The 19,448-nt window shown below is 60.7% G+C and overlaps 1 protein-coding gene and 1 long non-coding RNA gene across 2 annotated transcripts in view; one reads left to right on the forward strand and one right to left on the reverse strand.

The window, feature by feature from the left end:
• The window catches only part of AGBL1 (AGBL carboxypeptidase 1), a 636,726-nt gene that overhangs the window by 122,363 nt on the left and 494,915 nt on the right, over positions 1-19,448 (reverse strand). The gene's annotated exons all lie outside the window — the stretch shown is intronic.
• On the forward strand, positions 9,121-11,105 carry LOC127487971 (uncharacterized). The gene is made up of 3 exons (XR_011380516.1): positions 9,121-9,347; positions 9,951-10,343; positions 10,754-11,105. It is a non-coding gene; the product is annotated as an uncharacterized lncRNA (long non-coding RNA).

Consider the following 19,448-nt stretch of genomic DNA (forward strand, 5'->3'; position numbering starts at 1 on the left):
GACTCCAGCTTCCTGCCAGAGCACATCCGGGGAGGCAGCAGGTGGTGGCTCGAGGACCTGGGTCCCTGCCACCCCCACGGAAGACCCAGACTGAGTCCCTGGCTGTGGGCTTCGGCAGGTCCAACCTCAGCTGTTACAAGCTTTTGGGGAGTGAACCAGCAGATGAGACCTCTCTCACTCTCTCTCTCTCTCTCTGTGTGTGTGTGCACACGTGTGTCTTTCTCACCCCTCTGCCATTCAACTAAATAAAATACACACGCACCCATTTAGAGGAAATGAACTGGCATCACTGTCCTTGGCCTTCGGTGTAGACAGACAACCCGACGCCGTCTGGATTTTGACATTTTCTGTAATTCTGTCCACGCTAAACCCAACAGACATCCTCCCCTCGGGCCCTGGGCTCCCTCACCTTAGCCAGCACCTGGCCTTGCGAGGAGACAGGGGACAGAATTCCACCCCTCCCAGTCCGCGTGCCCTGAAGGTGTCCACTTTTGTTTTCAGCAGGGACAGTCAGCGTCCGTGTCCGTGTTCCTAGGGAGATGGCGCCCGTGTCCCCAGGGAGGCAGCACAGCACCAGCTCGTCCGCCCCATGGCTTATTTGCCTCCCTTCCTGTTCCATCCCCGCCTTCCACGGAGCAGACCCAGGGACAACGTCCGGGGCCCAGGGAGCCACTCCCTCCGATTGCTGCCACGTTCAAGGATGATGCGACCCCCAGACCCTCATCTCACACTCCGAGGTCCCTGAGCCGCCCCACCCGCCTCACACAGCCCCTCCCTCCCGCTAGGGTAAGGCCAGGACTGCCCCCTGGAGAGTCTGTGCCCCCCGGGGGGAGGGGCAGACAGCAGCGCTCTCAGAGGGTCTCTCAGACCTGAGTCAGCACGCAGCCCTTCCCAACGGGAAGCTCCCCTGAACTCTGTTGACTTAATTTTTAAAGTAATGCTGTTTGAATCGGCACAAACGTGACGCAGGATAATGTAATTAGAGCCCGTTCCTCCCAGAACCAGCAGTCTTAATTTAGGGTGATCGATGCTGCTGTCTCCGGGACACTAAGACCTTGAGGCGGCTTTCCCAGTTCCCCGCGTGGACGGCAGCAGCCGTGGCAGGCGTGGTTGCTAGACGCTGGGCTCGCTCATTACCACCTCGTAATCAAGGCCACGGTGAGGGGGCAGCGGGGCAGCCTTCACAACCTCTCCCTCTGCCAGCTCGAGGGCACAGCTGGCCCTGCAAGACCCGGGGTCCAGGGACACCTGCCCCTGAGCACGGGCAGCCAGGACGCCTCGGGGCCTGATGGGAAAAGGTCGTTGGATGGGGCAACAGAGTGTCGCCCCTCGCTCTGAAGATCCAGACCTGCGCAGAGGTAGAAACACAGCCAGGTTCCTGGCCCAGATGAGGCTTTTGTGACCCTAGAGGAGTTTGCTGAAACTGAAACTCCCTGGAGCAGGAGTGGGCGGGGCCTGGAGCCTCCTCCTCGGCAGGTGCACCTCACAGAGGCTCAGCAGGGCCTGGATCAGGGACCACCCAGTGTGGTTAGAGACGGAACTGCCATCCACGCGACACAGGTGTGTGCGCTCCAGGTGCCACTGGTCTCTTCCCAGGTCAGAGCAGCTTGATTTAAATGCAGAAGTGATCAGTGAGGAGAGAGAGGAGAGGGTCTCTCCTGAGCTGAGCCTCACTTCTGGAAGGGCGGAGGGAAGGAAGTGAGGAGGGAGGACGGACAGACAGATGAGAGAGGACAGACAGATGAGGGAGGACGGACAGACAGATGAGAGAGGACAGACAGATGAGGGAGGACGGACAGATGAGGGAGGACGGACAGACAGATGAGAGAGGACAGACAGATGAGGGAGGACGGACAGATGAGGGAGGACGGACAGACAGATGAGGGAGGACAGACAGACAGGGCTCTATGTGGGCAGCGCAGTATCCCAGAATATCCCAGAGCTTAGCAAATCCATTCCTTTAGCAAACTCCCTGCCCTCATCTGACTGTGAGTTGTTGACAGATGCTGCAGCAGCTGCCCTCACTGAGCAGGGGCACAGACGCCCACTCCTCACCCAACAACGGGGGGCGGGGCTGCAGATGGGCCCACCCTCTTCCTCTCGAAACGGCTCCAGACGTGGCCCTCCGTGGCGGGTGGGTAAAGCCGTCACTCTCACTGTCAGTCTTGAAGACAGCCCTAACGGCCTCGGGCATGGGGGCCTCCTCCAGCCCCGGGCCCTGGATCACAGCTGCTGCTCTCCCTGGAGCCGCAGGCTGGTGACAGCCAGGGAGGGATCCGCCCAGTCTCCTCTTATCACCTCCTTCCAGTCCAGCTCGCTGCCTGGGGAAGTGACAGGAAGCCCTGTGAGCCAGATGAAGATGGATGTGTTCGCCCTGAAGACCGGGGTGGATTAAGACCCGTCTTGGAAGACACCTGCTTGGCTTCAGCGCTCAGCACCCCTACACCCGCGGTCTGGAAGCGGACAGGAGAGGTGGACGAGCAGGAGGCGGCGAAAGCTGGAAAGGGGTGGGGGGCAGAGCCCTGAGCCGGCGCGGCCAGTGCTGCGGTCTTGCCTGGCAGGGCTGCGGCACAGCTGGCAGGGGCTCTGGGAGGGCAGCTGGGGTGCGCTGACCCCCCAGGATGGGCCACAGGGACAGGCGTGTGTGCCACGGAAAGGCACGGGTGGGAGTCGGCAGACGGGCACCAGGCCTCTGAGGTCAAACGGGCATTTCTAGAACTCCGGGACCTGTGACAAAGACATGTTCGCTCTTTCTTGTAAAGGCTTTTACTCTTGTCTGTGAGTCATGCGCATATTCAGGTGTGCTAAAAATTAATAATAGGTACACCTCACCGTTTCTAGCTGATTCTAAGGCAGGACCCCAAGAAAGGCACGCACCAATAAACAGAGGGTGCAAACTCACTGATGCAAGCTTCAAACACAGCACGAGGCATATTCTCAGCCGGCAGACCAAGGAACAGAGGCCCTGCTGGGGGCCGTGGGGAGGGGTCTGCTCCCACCCGAGCAGGAGTGGAATGCGATCTCCCCTCAGCAGCACCCCTACCCCTGAAGCCCACGGTCCAGCCCGCCGTGGGCATAGACCAGAGGACATTCCTGCCGGTGTTGTTTATCAAAGCAATGATGGACACACTCAGAGGGATACACAGCAACCCAGGGATGCACACAGGTGAGACAAACTGGGCCGAGAGACGGGACACACGGCCGCTCAGGACCTGGTGTCGTGTGTGTGGCAGAGACGTCACCAGGGTCTGCTGTCTGGGGAGACAGGCAGGCAGAACAGCACAGGGAAGAGGAGAGATCTGTCCACAGGGCGTCCGCCAGGGCCTCCCTGCCCAGCAGGTATCTGCTTGGCCCTTGCTTTCTGCCAGGCCCGTCCTCGGCAGACCAGCGTGGTCCTCACGCTCAGGGGTCTCCGTCTACAAGTGGAGGCTGATGTGCACAGAGAATGAAACGTCTGGGTCCAGGCACACGGGCGCACCCGTGGGGGTCAGGGGTGAGGACTGCACAGGGCCTCAGGGATGCTGGGTTCAGAAGGTGCACCGGGGGTGGGGGTGGCTCAGGCCATGAGGGCAGCGAGGTCCAAGGACACGAAACAGGAGAGCTTCTGCCCCGGCCATGTCCACACGGATGTCCACAGGGCAGGAGGACGCCTCCCAGGGTCCTGTGTGCACCACGGCCGGGAGGATGAGCAGGGGCAGGGCAGGGGCAGGGCAGAGCCAGGGGTCAGAAAGCGCCGACTGCCTACGGCACGGCCAAGAGGCTTCAGCAGCCGGGGACAAGAGACGAAGCGGAAGCCCGAGTGGGATGGAGCACCCAGTGAGAGGAGCTAGCTTGACTCCTTTATGTGAAAGGCACAGACAGACAGACAGACACACACACACAGAGACCTCCCACCTGCTGATTCACTCCCCAAGTGCACGCAAAAGCCAACACTGGGCCACACCAGAGCCAGGGGCCAGGACCTCCATCCGGGTCTCCCGCGTGAGTGCCAGGGACGCGAGAACCCGAGCCACCATTGCTGCCCCTGGGGTGTTCCCAAGCAGGAACTGCACTTGGCGCCCCCAGTGGCCCGCCGGGCCCCTAACACGCTGGCCCCCTTCCCGCAGCACCCTTAATGGGCAGAGACCAGGGGTCCCAGGCACAGCTGAGTGTGGGCAGGGCAGAACCGCCCGGCAGATCCATCAACAGGAGTGTGTGGAGTGGTAGGAATCCGGCACCCATGTCCAGCACCGAATTCACACCGAAAATTTATCATGAGCTGAGGACAAAGGCAGGCAGCCCATCTCTCAAACCTCAAACCGCAGATGAACCAAGTCCACAGAAGTCAGCCAGCGGCGAGACATTCTGGGGCGAGGCGGGGTGGGGGTGACGTTCTCTCGGACTCCTCCCGTCCCCGGAGTTGGCAGCCCGGGGGGAAAGGAGGAGGGGCCACCATGCAGCCCCCTCCTCGGGCCTGAGTCTCAGGTTGCCTTCCCTTCATCCACCGTGGATCTGCAGGGAGCGCTCTGCCCTGCTGTCCGGGATTGGCCGTCTCGGGCTCACCGTCACCGCCCTGTTCCCTCCAAGGCCCCTTGACTGATTCCCAGAAGGGCACGGGGCGGGAGAGTCCTCAGGACCTCAGGGCAGGTCTCCACCTCCCCTCGAATCTCTCTTGGCAGGAGCCCTGTGCGAATGGGGGAGGGGAGACAAACAGCAAAGGCAAGCCCGTTCCTGAGCAGGCGGCACCAGGCAAGGACCGGCACGTGGGGGCACGCAGAGCGGGCTCGGCACCCCTCGTCCTCGGTCGTCCTCGGTGTCGCTGCAACTTTGAATCCAGAGCTACTGGTCCCTGCCAATGGGACGCCTGCCCGACCCAGGCAGCCGGGGGCACCAGGCACTGGGATGCCCTTGGTTGTGAGACCAGACTGTGTCTCCTGTTCCGCTCACGCCCCAGCAGGGCCCTATGCTCCATGGTCATTTATTTGAAGATTGTTTGTAAGACAGTGAGAAAGAGAGAGAGAGAGAGGAGGGGGGAGAGAAAGATACCCTGGGAGGTCACGCTGTGTACACAAAACCGGAACTGGGCAGGGCAGGCCCACTGCAGGCCCCCACGCTGGGAAGTTGCTCTGAGGTCACAGGGGCCCCTCAGGGACAGTATCCCTGGCTCTGCTGACTCTGTCTCTCAGAGGACCCGGAGGAGGCTGGGTCCAGTCCCCAGGGCAGAACCGGATGCCCACAGAAGGCCAGGGCAGGTGCTTCCTGGTCTCGGACTCCCCCAGCCCGAGCGAGAAGGACGCAGACAGATTTCCAGTGTGAGTGGGGAAGGACCCAGGCCGCCCTGGCGTGGAGCCTTGCAAAGTAACTCCACGGGGCGGTGGGCTTCAGCCTCCACTGCCTGCAGGCACCAGGGCCGGCGCACGGCTGACCACGGGTAGGGCTTCGCGCAAAGTGCAAGGCGGCGCTCCCCTGGCAGGAGAGCCAGGGCAGCAAGGCGGCGCTCCCCCGGCAGGAGAGCCAGGGCACAGCCGGGGCTTGGGTCACGCGTGTTGACTTCTGCGCGTGAGCTTGCCCAGCTCAGGGACCCCTGCCGGGCTGGGTCCTCGCCTGCCCCCAGGCTCCCCCTACTTAAGGAGCTTTGCCCTTGCCTTCCCCGAGGCGAGCTGGGCAGCGATGGTAAGCCGTCAGTGCTGTCGGTCTACGCACCCCGGAGGGGACGGTGAATTAATACGAATCTTGATCTACGAACCATCGAGGGAGACGGAATTAACATTTATAAGACTTCGCCACGAGCCAGACCCTGCCCTGGGCTCATCACGGGAAGCCCTGCACGACTTCTGGGCGTGAGTGCGGCCCCCTCCCTCGCTCGGAGCCACCGAGGCTAGGGGCACGCACAGGAAATGCCCAGTGGCAGAAATCAGAGCCCAGTGTGACACGGGAGACGGGCGCCTCTCCCTCGGCCAGGCGTCTCAAGTTCCAGTTAGAGGCTCCAAGGTCAATCAGGACCATGGGTCAAGATGCTTCCCCTGTGCCTCACGGCCCGAGGCTCTCAGCTTCTGCATCTCCTGGTTCAAGGCCCGGTTCCCCTCCAACACAGCCACAAGTCACGGCTCCGCTGACTCCGTGTTTCAGGCCTGGTTCTCCGATTAACCACCCTTGCAGTCCGTTGGCACGGCCACGGTAGGCCTCCTGTGCCCTTACTCCCCCGTTTTATCTTGGCCTCGGCCCCGTACCAGTGGGCACAATTCTCACAGGTTCCACATCTCCACCCCTCTTTGCCCTAACCTGCATGGCCTTTTGCACTTGACGGGTGCTCGTCGGGGAACAAGCCCCAGTGAGTATCGACAGTGCTGGCCCTGCTGAGGCTGACAAAGCTCAGTGCCCCAGGAGAGGAGGAAGCAGGGCCCAGCTGGCAGGGAGGGTGTGGCCCCCGGGAGAGGACAGGTGTCCACTTGTCCCACACCTCCTCTGAGCAGGCGTCACCTCCAGGCCCTGAGCCTAGTTCTCCACGTCCTTCACCCCAAAGCCGGCGGAAGTCTCCTGTCTGGAATTCACAAGGCTGCCTGTGTGGTCTGTGTCGAAACCCGATCTTCTTGCCGTGCCTTGCAGGTGCAAAGGCCCTGCGCACAGCACCTCCCGTGCCTGGCTCGTCCGCTGCTCCCCAGCTGCGCGCCCTGCCCGCTGTGAGGCCGTTCCGGGACTCCTGTGACCCCATCCGCTCATCTCCGACAAGCGCTCCTAATTTGTGAGCTGTAATCACCAGTCAGCTTCACTCCGGCGGATGCTCTATTTCAGGCTCACGTCCCCAATTAGACGGCAGCATCTTCAACGTCAGCGACGATTTTGGATCAACCGGAATCTACTCCAATGTTCCCCGGGCTGAATCACGCTCCTTCCCCCAGTCCCAGACGGGAAGAAGACGCGTGTGCGCTTGTGTTAGCAACACCTCTACACCAGGAAGCATAGAACGCTCTGGATGTGCAAGCCGTGGGAGGAACATTCGCCTCGACAGGGCAGCAGTGGACACTCTGGGTGGGCAGTGGTCACCCAGCCACCAGGACTCAGCACGCGCTCCCCAGTGTGGAAGCCTGGGGCGCTCTCGGCAGGGAGCACCTGCACAGCTTCCGAGGAGAGACAGCACCACGCGGCCTTCCTAGACGGCGGACGGCACAGGGACGCGGCTTCCCCCCTCCAGCCGACGAAGGCCGTGCCAGACACCTCCATCCCTCTGACAGGGTGTGCTGCCCTTCGAGCTGGGCTCTCCTCATGGAACAGCGGTTAGGGGAGCGACCTGCTTTAGAGATGGAGGGGCTCCTGGCGAGCGTCATAGGGACTCCACAGCTGTGCACGGGACCAGGAAACCCCAAACCTCGCCTGCGTGCTCAGGAGGTGGGAGGCCAGGTGCTGCAGGGTGGGACTTCCTGCTGCCTGCGCTGCGAAGCCCCGCCCACTCTCCACTCACACAGCCTTGGAGCTGGGGTGTCCCTTGTCCCAGTGCGTCAGGGTTTAAATGTGAGGATGACGAAGGTGATGATGGCAATCGACTGCCATTTCTGACACTGTCCACCTGCCAGGGTAGGTCTGCCGCCCAAGGCTGTGTCTGTCACCCGGGAGACGAAACAGGAGGTCAGCGGCCGAGCAGCGACTTGAACGTGGGTCTTCTAGAGACGGCCGCGTCCCCATGCTCTAGCCCACGGGAAGCAGTGACCTCAGATGACACTGCAGGGGGTTCGGAAAGGCAGCCGGGCGGGCTTCCTCACCCAACGTCCACGCACGGGACCGCGTGCCACACGTCGAAGACGCTGAGGGGGCCTGCAGCTGACACACCTCTGTGGGCCAGCAGCCAGGTTTCAGCAATCCGTTTTACTTCCTTCGGAACCCATTTCACACCAGGGTAGGCGGGACTGCATGGCCAGGACACACCTGGACAGCCCCGTGTGGGGCGGGAGCGGGGGACCCTGGAGGTCCCACTTCCCACGGAGCCCTGGAGGGGGCAGTGCAGCAGGTGCGGGGCCTCAGCCACACCCTCCCCAGGTGCCCTCTCAGCTTTGTTAGTTAGCACAGCCGCGGAGGCTCTGTGGGAGGGGTGGGCAGCCTGCAGTGAGCACAGAGGGGGGATGCCCGCCCCCGAGTCTGGCCCCCTCATCACAGCTGAGTGCCCCAGAGCCACTTGTGTGACGGATGCAGGCACAGGACCACGGGGACACGGCAGAAGTGATACGTTTAAGGCCCAGGAGCGAGGGGCCCTTCTCGTCCTCCTGGATCACCCGTGGCAAAGCCCACACCCTCGCCCTGGGCATCGCTGCTCTCTCCAGCCCTGGGAAGCCCTGCTCACCTGCTGGGGCCAGCCAGGGGCCACCTGCTCAGGTGACGGCAAGGCCCTGCAGCTTCCCCAGCCCCTAAGAATGTTCCTCAGGTCGCATCCTCGCACGGTTCCCCGCACGGCGTCAGTCGTGCTCTGCAGGTGTCACCTTCTCCTCAGCTCCTTGAAGACTGGGCACGTGTCACAGCAGGGGGACCTTGAGGTCCGGGCTCGTGTCACAGTGGGGGGACCTTGAGGTCCGGGCTCGTGTCACAGTGGGGGGACCTTGAGGTCCGGGCTCGTGTCACAGCGGGGGGACCTTGAGGTCCGGGCTCGTGTCACAGTGGGGGGACCTTGAAGACGGCATGTGTCACAGCAGGGGAACCTTGAGGTCCGGGCTCGTGTCACAGTGGGGGGACCTTGAAGATCAGGCACGTGTCACAGCGGGGGGACCTTGAAGACGGCATGTGTCACAGTGGGGGGACCTTGAGGTCCGGGCTCGTGTCACAGTGGGGGGACCTTGAAGACGGCATGTGTCACAGCAGGGGAACCTTGAGGTCCGGGCTCGTGTCACAGCGGGGGGACCTTGAAGATCAGGCACGTGTCACAGCGGGGGGACCTTGAAGACGGCATGTGTCACAGTGGGGGGACCTTGAGGTCCAGGCTCGTGTCACAGTGGGGGGACCTTGAAGACTGGGCACGTGTCACAGCGGGGGGATCTTGAGGTCTGGGCTCGTGTCACAGCGGGGGAACCTTGAAGACGGCATGTGTCACAGTGGGGGGACCTTGAGGTCCGGGCTCGTGTCACAGCGGGGGTACCTTGAAGACCAGGCTCGTGTCACAGCGGGGGGACCTTAGCCATGCCGGGGGCTGTGCAGCTGTTGAGGGCACTTGCTGTCCATGAGACACAGACACTGATGGGTAGGTGAGTGTCGTACACAGCAGAGGGTCTCACAGTGCGAGCGAGGGCCTCAGCTGGGATGCACGTGACGTGGCCTTGGACGCTGGAGAGACCACGTTATGTCGGTGGCACCGGCAAGCTACACACACTGAGCCTCAGGTTCCTTCTGTAAGTACTGACCGTGAGTCTACTCATAAAGTTACGTGGACTGGTTAGGAGCTAATACACACAGATGCTCTGTCTATGCGACACTGACAGCCTGTGAATTCCAGTGATGAATAATTAACACTAGTCCCTCCCGCTCCCCCGAGCTCCTCAAGGCTGTGGACTTCATCACAGCACCTCCCGTGGCCTCCTTGCCAGCTCTGCACCAAGCACACCCGGTGACTCCTTAAACCCCTGCGTGCGGCCAAAGGAGAGGGCAACCGCTGCCAACCTGAGGCCTGGCTGCTCCACTTCCCACGCAGCTCCCTGCCAATGCGCCCGTGAGGGCAGGGGCTCCGCTACCACGGGGAGACCTGGGTGGAGTTCCCGGCCCCCCCCCCCGTGACCTCGCCCAACCTGGCTACTGTGACCTTTTGGGGAGTGAACCAGCAGATCAAAGATCTTTTTCTATTGCTTTGCCTTTTGAATAAATAAATCATTCAGAAAATTCTATAGAAATATGTATTATGCTAAAGCTATGCATGAAAATCAAACATTTTTGGACCCAAATAAGCTTATCTTTTAATTTCTCCATGAATGTCTGAAATGCCCTTGCACTAAGTCCAGTCACATTCCAAGTGGCGACTCGGTCTTCCCGACGGTGATGGTCAAGTTCTGGGAGTCGAGCAGACTGAGGGGCGGCCTGAGCTGACTGTGCTGTGAGCCTGTGTCTGGAAGAAATCAGTGTTGAGCCCACAACGGAACGAAGAGCCTGCATTATCCAAACCACCGCGGTCCCTCTGGAACCGAGGGCTGGGTGAGGGTGGCGCATCTCGTCCCTCTGCTGCGTCCCGACGTCAGCACCCCGCACCCACGCCTTTGGACTCAGGGTGGAACTCACCCTCCCCTCCCCCACCCTCAGCTCCCAGGCCTTGGAACACAGACTCTGTGACACCCTGGGGTCCCGGGATCTGCAAGCTGCAGACGGCAGATCTGGGACGTCCCGGCTTCCATGACTGTGTGAGTCGAGGCTCTCTGTGTCTCTTTCTCTCTCTCTTCTGTGTATCCGTCTACCATTTGTGTTCCGTCTATCACCAGCTAGCACACTAACACCTGTCACCTTACCTCTCATCCACCTCCGGGTCTGTGAGTGTGTGGACCTGTCCCTCAGATGGAAGCTTCCTTTTGGTTCTCTTGAAGACCCTACTATGAGGCACTCAAAAAACTGTGGACGTTGAACTAAAAGCTAAGATAATTAGGTGCAAACGTTTCTGAAATTCATCTGCGCTCTTTGATGATACACACCTCCACGGGTTTTTGAAGACCCCCCGGGTAGTGTCCAATGCCTAGAGAAGAGGGCACGATATTGACACTCCCCTTGTCCTGCTTCCAGATGAGGGAGCTGACCCCGCACTTCGCTTGACTGCCAGGTCCCACAGCCAGCGGAGGCGGAGCCCGAGCCCAGCCGCCAGCGGCCCGTGTCAGCACGTGCAGCAGGAAGCACACTGCTCCCCCAAAGCAGAGGAAATGAGCCCACAGCACGTGACACGCAGCCAGGACTCGAGTGCAGAGTTCCACGGTTTCCAGTCTCAGTAGTATTTCACATCCATCATGTATTTTTTATTAAGAGCAAGGAAGTAAACCAAATCTGGCTGATTTAATGAATAAACGAAAGAACACCGGGGCCCTCCCAGAACGAGCAGGAAGCCCAGAGCAGAGGAGCTGAGTGGCGGCTCCACCAGTGACAGAGCTCCACAGTCGGCAGCCCCCACGGGGCCCCGTGCATCGCCTTAGCCTCTTCCTGAGCGTTGAAAATCACACGCCTGCACAGACATCCAGAGACACAGACACACACAGACACACACTCAGATACACACAGACACATACACACACACAGACACATACATACACACACTCACACACAGACACACACTCCTGGTATGGCTTGGCCCAGTCTCAGCCACTGTGGCCATTTGGGGAGTGAATCAGAGGACAGAAGCTCTCTCTCTGTCTCTCCCTCCCTCTGTGACCCTGTCTTTCAAATACATAAATAAACAAACATTTGGAAAAGGAAGCTGACAGCCTCGCCTCTCTATGCTGCTGCTTCCCGGCACAACAAGTCTCGTCTTCAGCGCTGCAGTCGGAGAAAGCCAGGGGACTTCCTGCGGGCGCGCCCCAGAAGACGGAAGCTGGGACTTGTGTGTGTGCACACCTGCCCCTGCTGCACGTGTGTCAGCCGTCATGTGAGAGACGGGGATCACAGCATGATCCGGGGCCCCGGAGTCTGGGTGGAGACGAGAGAACGAGGGCCTCCAACAGGGACCCCCCAAGAAGTCCCCCGAGGCCTCCAAGAGGCAGGGATCCTTCATCCAGGCCCGTGAAGGAACGGAAAGCCCCGGGGGCTGTGGGTCAGACCAGAAAGGCCACCGACAAAACTCAGCAATGCGGACGTTCAATCGCAAGTTCCCGATTTCCGAACCCCCACTGTCTGTGTGTTGGTGCGAATCTCAAGGTCTTGCTGTTGCCTGGAATTAGTGATGCCACGCTCTTAGATTTGTGTTATCATTGCCAAGTGTGAATCTGCTCCCAGGCATTCTTTTTATTAAAAATATCTTATTTATTTTTATTTGATAGGCAGAGTTACAGAGAGAGAGAGAGAGAGAGAGAGAGAGGTCTTCCATCCACTGCCTCACTCCTCAGATGGCCACATGGCTGGAGCTGAACTGATCCGAAGCCAGAAGCCAGGAGCTTCTTCCAGGTCTCCCACGTGGGCACAGGGGCCCAAGGACTTGGGCCATCTTCTACTGCTTTCCCAGGCCACAGCAGAGAGCTGGATCAGAAGAGGAGCAGCTGGGACTTGAACCGGCGCCCATATGGGATGCCCGTGCCACAGGCAGAGGATTAACCTAAGCGCCACAGCACCAGCCCCTCTCACCGTTCTTGGTCGCCCTGATGTCTGCGGTGACTGTTTTCACCATCCAGTGACAGATGGAGAGTTGCATTCCAGAGGCAAATGGACACCTCGCCAAGATGACCAACAGGGAGGGCGCAGGCACACAGGCTGAGGGGGCGGGGCTGGGGACTGAGTGAGGGGGCAGGCACACAGGCTGAGGGGGCGGGGCTGGGGACTGAGTGAGGGGGCAGGGCTGAGGGGTGGGGCTGGGACTGAGTGAGGGGGCAGGGGCTGAGGGGGCGGGGCTGGGACTGAGTGAGGGGGCAGGGGCTGAGGGGGCGGGGCTGGGGACTGAGTGAGGGGCAGGGGCTGAGGGGGTGGGGCTAGGGACTGAGTGAGGGGCAGGGGCTGAGGGGGCGGGGCTGGGGACTGAGTGAGGGGCAGGGGCTGAGGGGGCGGGGCTGGGGACTGAGTGAGGGGGCAGGGCTGAGGGAGCAGGGCTGGGGACTGAGTGAGGGGGCAGGGCTGAGTGAGTGAGTGGGGGTCTGGGGGCCTGGCTGCAGACGGGCAGCAGAAGACCCTGACTCGTGTCTGAGACGAGGCTGGAGGAACCATGAAGAAGGTGACACCACGGTGGCTCACCTGGGAATCACATTGTTCTCCTGCTCCGCTTAGAAGGCTCCGGGGGCCAAGCAGACAGCTCCACTCCTGAGGAGCCTCCAGAAACTGGTTACAGGCACAGGAGGCCCTGTTGTGGGGACCTGAAACACGGTGTTAGCAGGTCCCGGACGCTGTAGTGTGCCGCATGCATTTATGTGACCAGTGAATAGCAACTGGGCCCCCACAGGCCAAACAACCTGAGCTCCGTGCACACGAAGCCCCTGCCCGCGGGGCACAGTCCCCCAGCCAGCGGGCCTGCAAGTGCCGGTCACTCCTGGGCAGTGCGTGCCCCTGACCCACGTTCACGGTTTTCAGACGTGGAGTGAGAGGCCACAGCAATCGAGAGAAGCAGGATTCTCCCCAGCCCAGAACGCCACGGGCACGGAGGAGAAGGCAGAGTTGCCCTCAGTGGCCAGGACGAGGGGGCGCTTATGCAGGATCTGAGAAAGAAACTTCACGCGGAGTAGGAAACAGCATAGCGTCAACATTTTGAGTGACGTCAGAGTCTTTCTTTGGTCCCAGGCTTCCACTGGGTGTCCAGGGCACTGAGTGGCAGTGGTGACTGGGGCTGGAGGCGGGGAGGCGGGGAGGCGGGCCCTGCCAGCGCCTGGATGCACCTGGACGCTGACCCCTGGCATTTGTGCACAGGTCGCCAAGGAGATTTCTGTAGGTGTTCGGGTCCACACACTAACGGAGGAACTGCCGTTGTCAGTCTGGTGTGTTACATTTGGTGGTGTCACGGGATGCAAGGGAGAAGGTTTCACAGCAGAAGCCAGAGGCCCCGGGCTGCCCTGCAGCGTCCACTCACCCCCCGGCCTGCTGCGCAGGAACAGGGTCTCCCTGGGCCCGCCAGGCACGTCCTGCTCCGTGCAGAGCTGTCAGGCCCTCTGCCAGACTGAGGTTTCCAGAGAGGACGCAATTATCTTCCTGGCTTTGCACAGAGCCCTGGGAACCCAGAACATCGTGTGCAGGTTCATCGCGTAGACCGACGTCTGGCGAGAGGTCTAAACAAAATGTTCCTGCATTTCATTTGCATGCAGAGACATCAAAGAACTTAGTCTTTAGCGAAAGCCTTGCTGATGATGCCCCGTAAGCCTGTGCAGGAGCCAAGTCCACACAGTGTCAAGGTCTTCCCACCCTAACAGCCCCTGCTCCGAGGCTCCCGGGAACTCACTGGAGCCCTCGGAGAGCCTCAGACCCTGCCATGTGACAGTGCTACCATTTGTAAAATAAGGGCATAGGGTCGGCGCAGTTACCGCTGACACTCGGAGTCTATAAACTGATTTCTCCTATGTCCTTAAATTAGGAGATCAGAATCACCCCCCGGCCCCGTGGAAAGTATCACATTACTGTTAGGCAAATTCTATTTCACTTTTCCAATTTCAGTTGCATTTGCCTCTGATGATCTCTCCTTGCCTTTCAGTTTGCAGAGATAATGAATCTTCAGCGATTCATTTATTTATTCTTGGAAACGAAAACAAAGCTTTCAAAAAGTGTTACCCTCTGACCTCTCTCATGCACAGCAAGGGCCATTCTCGCCCACAGGTCCTGGACACCAAGGCCAAAGAAATGGGGCTGGAAGTGAAATCTTCACACTGTCTTCCTCAAGTCCACTTCCCGAGACGCCTCCTGCGAGGGAGACGGTCTCTCCCAGCGCCGTGTCACTGCTCAACACCTCCCTTCTCATGCCTGCGTTCACACGTTCAGCCAGTCCCAGGACCGTGGAGTCTCCTGTGTCTTAATGTCAGGGTCAGCCTTGTGGTGTGCAGGTCCCTGCGCACGGCGGGCATCTCACACCTTCCCTTTCGCCTGGCCAATATTTTAATGGTGCAATCACGCCCTGTGGGCCGCCGTCTCATCACCGCGGCGCCTCTTGCTGTAGGGTCATTATTATTAGTGTCCCATCTTCCCCAGTCCTGCCTGGCACTTCATTTTTCTTCTCTTTGATGCAATCCTCGGGGGAGCCACCATGTGTTCTACAATTTAACACCCTCCCCTGCAGGCACAGAGGAAAAGTGCCCTTGTGTGTCCAACCGCGAGAAAAGCTACATTCCCTCCATTGCCTGCTGCAGCCCTGCCAGACCAGCTGCCCCAGTGTGGTGGTCTTAGGAGGAGAACGCACGACGGCCAGAACGGAGCCACACTCTTTGCATGCTCCCACGCCCACCCCAACGCTGACACCTCCTGCAACGGTTGTAACTGCCCCCGACCCAGATGGAGACGCTGACCATCACAGAGCCCCAGATCATGCAGCTTCCACAGCCGGCGCTGAGAGCCAGGCCCGCTCTGCCCGGCGCCCCAGCATCTTGTGGCTGGATCCCACTTCTGCCCCTCCAGACCCTGCTCTGGCACTGGGCCGTGAAGAGGAATCCAGGGGAAGTCTCCGCTCTGCCGAGGACGGGCCTGTGGCCTGATTCTGTCACTTAGCCGCGGACAGATGTCTTCCACTGGGCAAAGTCCTGGAAGGGCTGCCGGGTCACGACCTGTCCCCACGCCACAAGAATGTGTCCCTGGGCACTTGTCACATGGTCTGTGATTATCTGGGGACGTGGCAGCCGAGACCAGGAGCCCCTGGGAGCTCCCTCCAGAGAGGAGTGCACTCCCCCTCATCCTGTCGCACAGTAGGGATCCAAAGAAAGTGGCGTTCGCTGTGATTAGACCACTTACTCGGCCGACACTTAGCTTTGGGCTCCATCGGTCGCACTTGGAGAGCACCGGGCCCAGCGTCGCCCGTACAGAGTCCTTGCTTCGTCTCCAACTCCATCCAGCACGGACGCTGACAACAGGGCGCCCTCCCACTCGCTGCGCCCAACCACCATGTCAGCACCCTCCTTCCTCCCGGGCCTCTGCCCTGGCTCGGCCACCCACACTCTGCAGGCCACTCTTCCCTCCTGCACTATGTTGGCGTGCGTCACCCCAAGCGGTTGTCAGCCTTGGGGACTCCAATGTCCACGCGTCTGAGGCTGTAGCACCCTGGCCCCTTCAGTCCCCAGCGCAGCCACACCCAGGCCCTCCGGTTCCTTCATCTGTTCCTGGCACGACCACAGTGTGCGGCCTCTCCGTCCTCCCATCCCCCATCTAGGACCTGGCCCAGCGGGGGCCCCAGCCAGGCCTGCGCTCCCTGGTCCTGCCTCTCGGGCCCTTCCTGCCCCTGCATCCTGGATCGGCCATCTGCTCCCCTGTGCTCCATCGTCTCTGAACAGGGACGCAGGGGCTCCCGGGAGTCGGTCCTGCAAACTCTGGAGAGAAGAGGGGCGGTAAGACCGAGGGCTGGGTCTCTTGGGGGCTCCAGGGGCAGGGGCCATGGCCCTGCTGACTCAGAAACACCCGGGTCTCGGCACCATCCCCACCTGATGCAAGGCCCCTGTCCCCTCGATCCTCAGACGCCTTCGTTTGCCTCCCTGGTCACAGGCAGACTGACAAGTGGGGTTCGCCAAGCAGAAGTGACGGCCCAGGACGGTCCCTGGTTCCCGGCCGCTGCGGGCACCGGCTCCACGCCCCTGCGGCACCGTCCCCTTTCCTCGGGTTCTCAGGCGCTGCTCTCCCTTCCCGACCGAGCAGCCGGGCCCCTTCGCACCCCACCCTTCCCGGCCCCAACCCCGGGGCTTGCACTGCGCTCTGCTCTGCTGACCGTCCGCCATCAGCCCGCAGCCGCCAGCCTCCCCATCCTCACAGGCGGGCTCCAGCTGCACAGTTATCAGCCTGGCTCCAGCCGGGGGCCCGGGCGCTCTGTTCAGACACAGACTTGGATGGATCTTCCCTTGTTCCTGTGATGAGTTGGGATTTTTTTTTACTGTACATTCTATTATGTTTTTAATTATTTTTATTTTTCAAACTCTGGGTTAATATTTCAGAGTAGCTGTACACTGTACGGCTGCAGCGAGATAGTCCCACAGACTGGCAGGTCTCAGCCTCCCAAGTGCACTGTGGGAAGTGGCCTGGCAGGTCTCAGCCTCCCAAGTGCACTGTGGGAAGTGGCCGTGGCTGTCCAGCCGTTTCTCTGGGGGCCACACAGGTCAGAGTTCATGCACACTCGTCCAGGGATGCAGACTTGGTTTTCCCAGTGGACGGAAGGCGCCCTGCTGCCTGCGGCACCTGGCCGGCTGTGATGGGTGGATCTGGGAAAAGCCCGTGCACAGCCGAGCACCACCCACAGGGGAGATGCGGCATCGCGCCCACAGAGTGTCCTTTCCCAAGTCCTGCTGTGGCAGAGCCTGGCCCACAAGTCCAGTCCCCGCGTCCTCTCCTCGGACCGCAGCAAGATGCACAGAAGAACCGCGGAGCTCCACGCTGACGTCGCAGCCCACGGCTCCGGCCCCAGAGAGAAACTGCACTTGTGGAAACGGAGGTCGCAGAGGCCGACACTGGACATGAGGCGCCACGCCCGTCCCCACGCCACGCCCAGTCTCCTCCCTCCACAGCCCTGCCCCGCGGTTTCTTCTGCTCCCTTCCTCTGGGCTATACTGCCCCCTTGGGCGTCTCCCCTCCTGCTTCAATAGTGTTTGAGCGCTCGCTGGACGCCAGGCCTTGCCCCAAGCTCGCCACATGGAGTAACTCAGCGAAGGTTCTTGAGGCGAGGTTGAATGATCACCTCTTTTACACGGGGAAAACCAAACCCAGTAAAAACTCCGCACCGTGGCGTGACAAAGCAGCCGTTTGCAAGTCCCGTGCCAAATCCGCAGAAACCCCGGCTCCCAGCCCCGCCGGCTCCGACTCCCTCTGCTGTGTGGATCCCAGTCTCCTGGGAGGCCCCGATGCTCTACATCAAGTTTAACGATTTGTGGACCACGCTAAATTGGTTTTGCATCTATTGGTTTATGCATTTAGTTCAGATTTTCATCTACTGGTAATGGATCTCCTCCAACTCTCGCAAGCCTCGGGCGGCTGCAATGCAAGCTAGGAGCTCTTGAGCAAAATGTCTGGACTGCTCCAGGGCGGGACTTCCTGCCGGTTCTCACCTCCGAAAGCTGAGGTGAGGGAGCTCCGCGGCCCCCCTCCTTCCGCCTGCCCCTCCCCAAGTCAAGGTTAGTTCACCTTCACTATGTCTGCGGTCTTCCACGTATAGAAACCATAAACAGCGACGTCCAGTGGCACGTGGGGTCTCACAGATCAGACGGGGCAGACGGCACCTGCAGAGCAGGTGGCAGAACCTGGGGAAACGCTGATCTCCGCCAGCTCCTCAGAGCCGCCCTGGGACTGCGCTGTCCCTCCGAGCCCTTCCCGCGCCCTCTGCGGGATCCTAGGCTGAACAATGGATCCGGGCGAGAGCTTGCAATCCTCATAGCACGTCCCTGCACGTCCCTTGGGAATGGCCAGGAGCGGCAGCTCTGTGCGAGGCGGCACCTCTGCTGCTCCTGCCGACATCCAGGGCACACACAGCAGGTCTCATGAGCCCGGCACAGACACCGCTCAGACAGAACCTTCGAGAGCAGTGTCTCTTAGCAAGAACGTGGGGAAAATAGGAATCAGTCCAGAAGCCTCAACTCCCGACAGGTCAGTCTCTCGGAGGCAGCAGGGGAAACGCTCGGGACGGGCTTCTCCCGAGGGAACCAGGCTGACACTCAGCTCCTGCCAGCTCCCTCTCTGCTCTCACTCCTCACCTCCAGTCTGCAGTACCACAGCCTGGGAGAGAAGATGCAGATCCAGGAGCTCTCTCCTCCCCAAAGACTGCAGAATACGAGCAGTTCCATTTTCAATCCTAATTATCAACTCCAAGTCAACCAGGAGCCACTGCTGAAGATCCCAGGACAGGCAGAGTGAAAATCTGTCCCCGCACAATGACGGCGCTGTTTCAGGTTGGAGAGCCGTGAGTTGCGGCCTCTCGCACTGAAACGCTCAGCTTCGCTCTCTTCCGTGGGAAGGACGCAGAGCGCAGCTCTGAGCGGCAGGAGCCGCGGCACCACAGAGCCGCCGGTCAGGGCCATTTTCCGTGGCTTCCCACTGATGTGCCACAGACCACGACTTTGTAGGAGCCCTGGGCGGTGGCAGCGGCAGGTGCACAGGTCTCTGCCGCTGACTTGCCGTTCGGGCGTGGGTCACCTAGCCCCAGGCCCTGCCGTCAGACCCCGCCGGACAACAGGACTGTGTCCTCAGCTTTGTCGGCTCCGATCAGTGGAGTTGCTGGTGAGATCCGTGCCCCGCACCTCCCCTTCGAGAAAGCAGATTAAGTTCCCAAGTGCGGCCAAGTCAGAGCGCTGGGGAGAGCAGAGATGCGAGCGGTGGCAAGGCCGCGGGGGAAGCCATCAAGTTACGGGACTTCAGCGAGTGGCCCCAAATGTCAATGACGCACACGTCTGAAGTGGCAAGCCCACCTCTCATCTCTCACCATACGTGGCCAGCCGCTGACCACGTGCCTGCTGGCAAGTGACAGACCAGGAGGGACCTCTCCCACAGAGCCCTGCTTGTTCCTGGGACAGGAGCCCCCATCCCTGGGGGGTCAGGGTGGCAGCAGAGCCCAGGGTACGGGGTGGAGGTCTTCACTTCTGAGCTGTCAGACTCATGGCTGATAACATGGTCACCAGGCTGCTGCACAGCCGAGCTCTGCCCAGGACACCGAGCCCCGGGCCGGGCCT

The sequence above is a fragment of the Oryctolagus cuniculus genome, chromosome 12, assembly GCF_964237555.1.
Source record: "Oryctolagus cuniculus chromosome 12, mOryCun1.1, whole genome shotgun sequence".
Lineage (NCBI taxonomy): Eukaryota > Metazoa > Chordata > Mammalia > Lagomorpha > Leporidae > Oryctolagus > Oryctolagus cuniculus.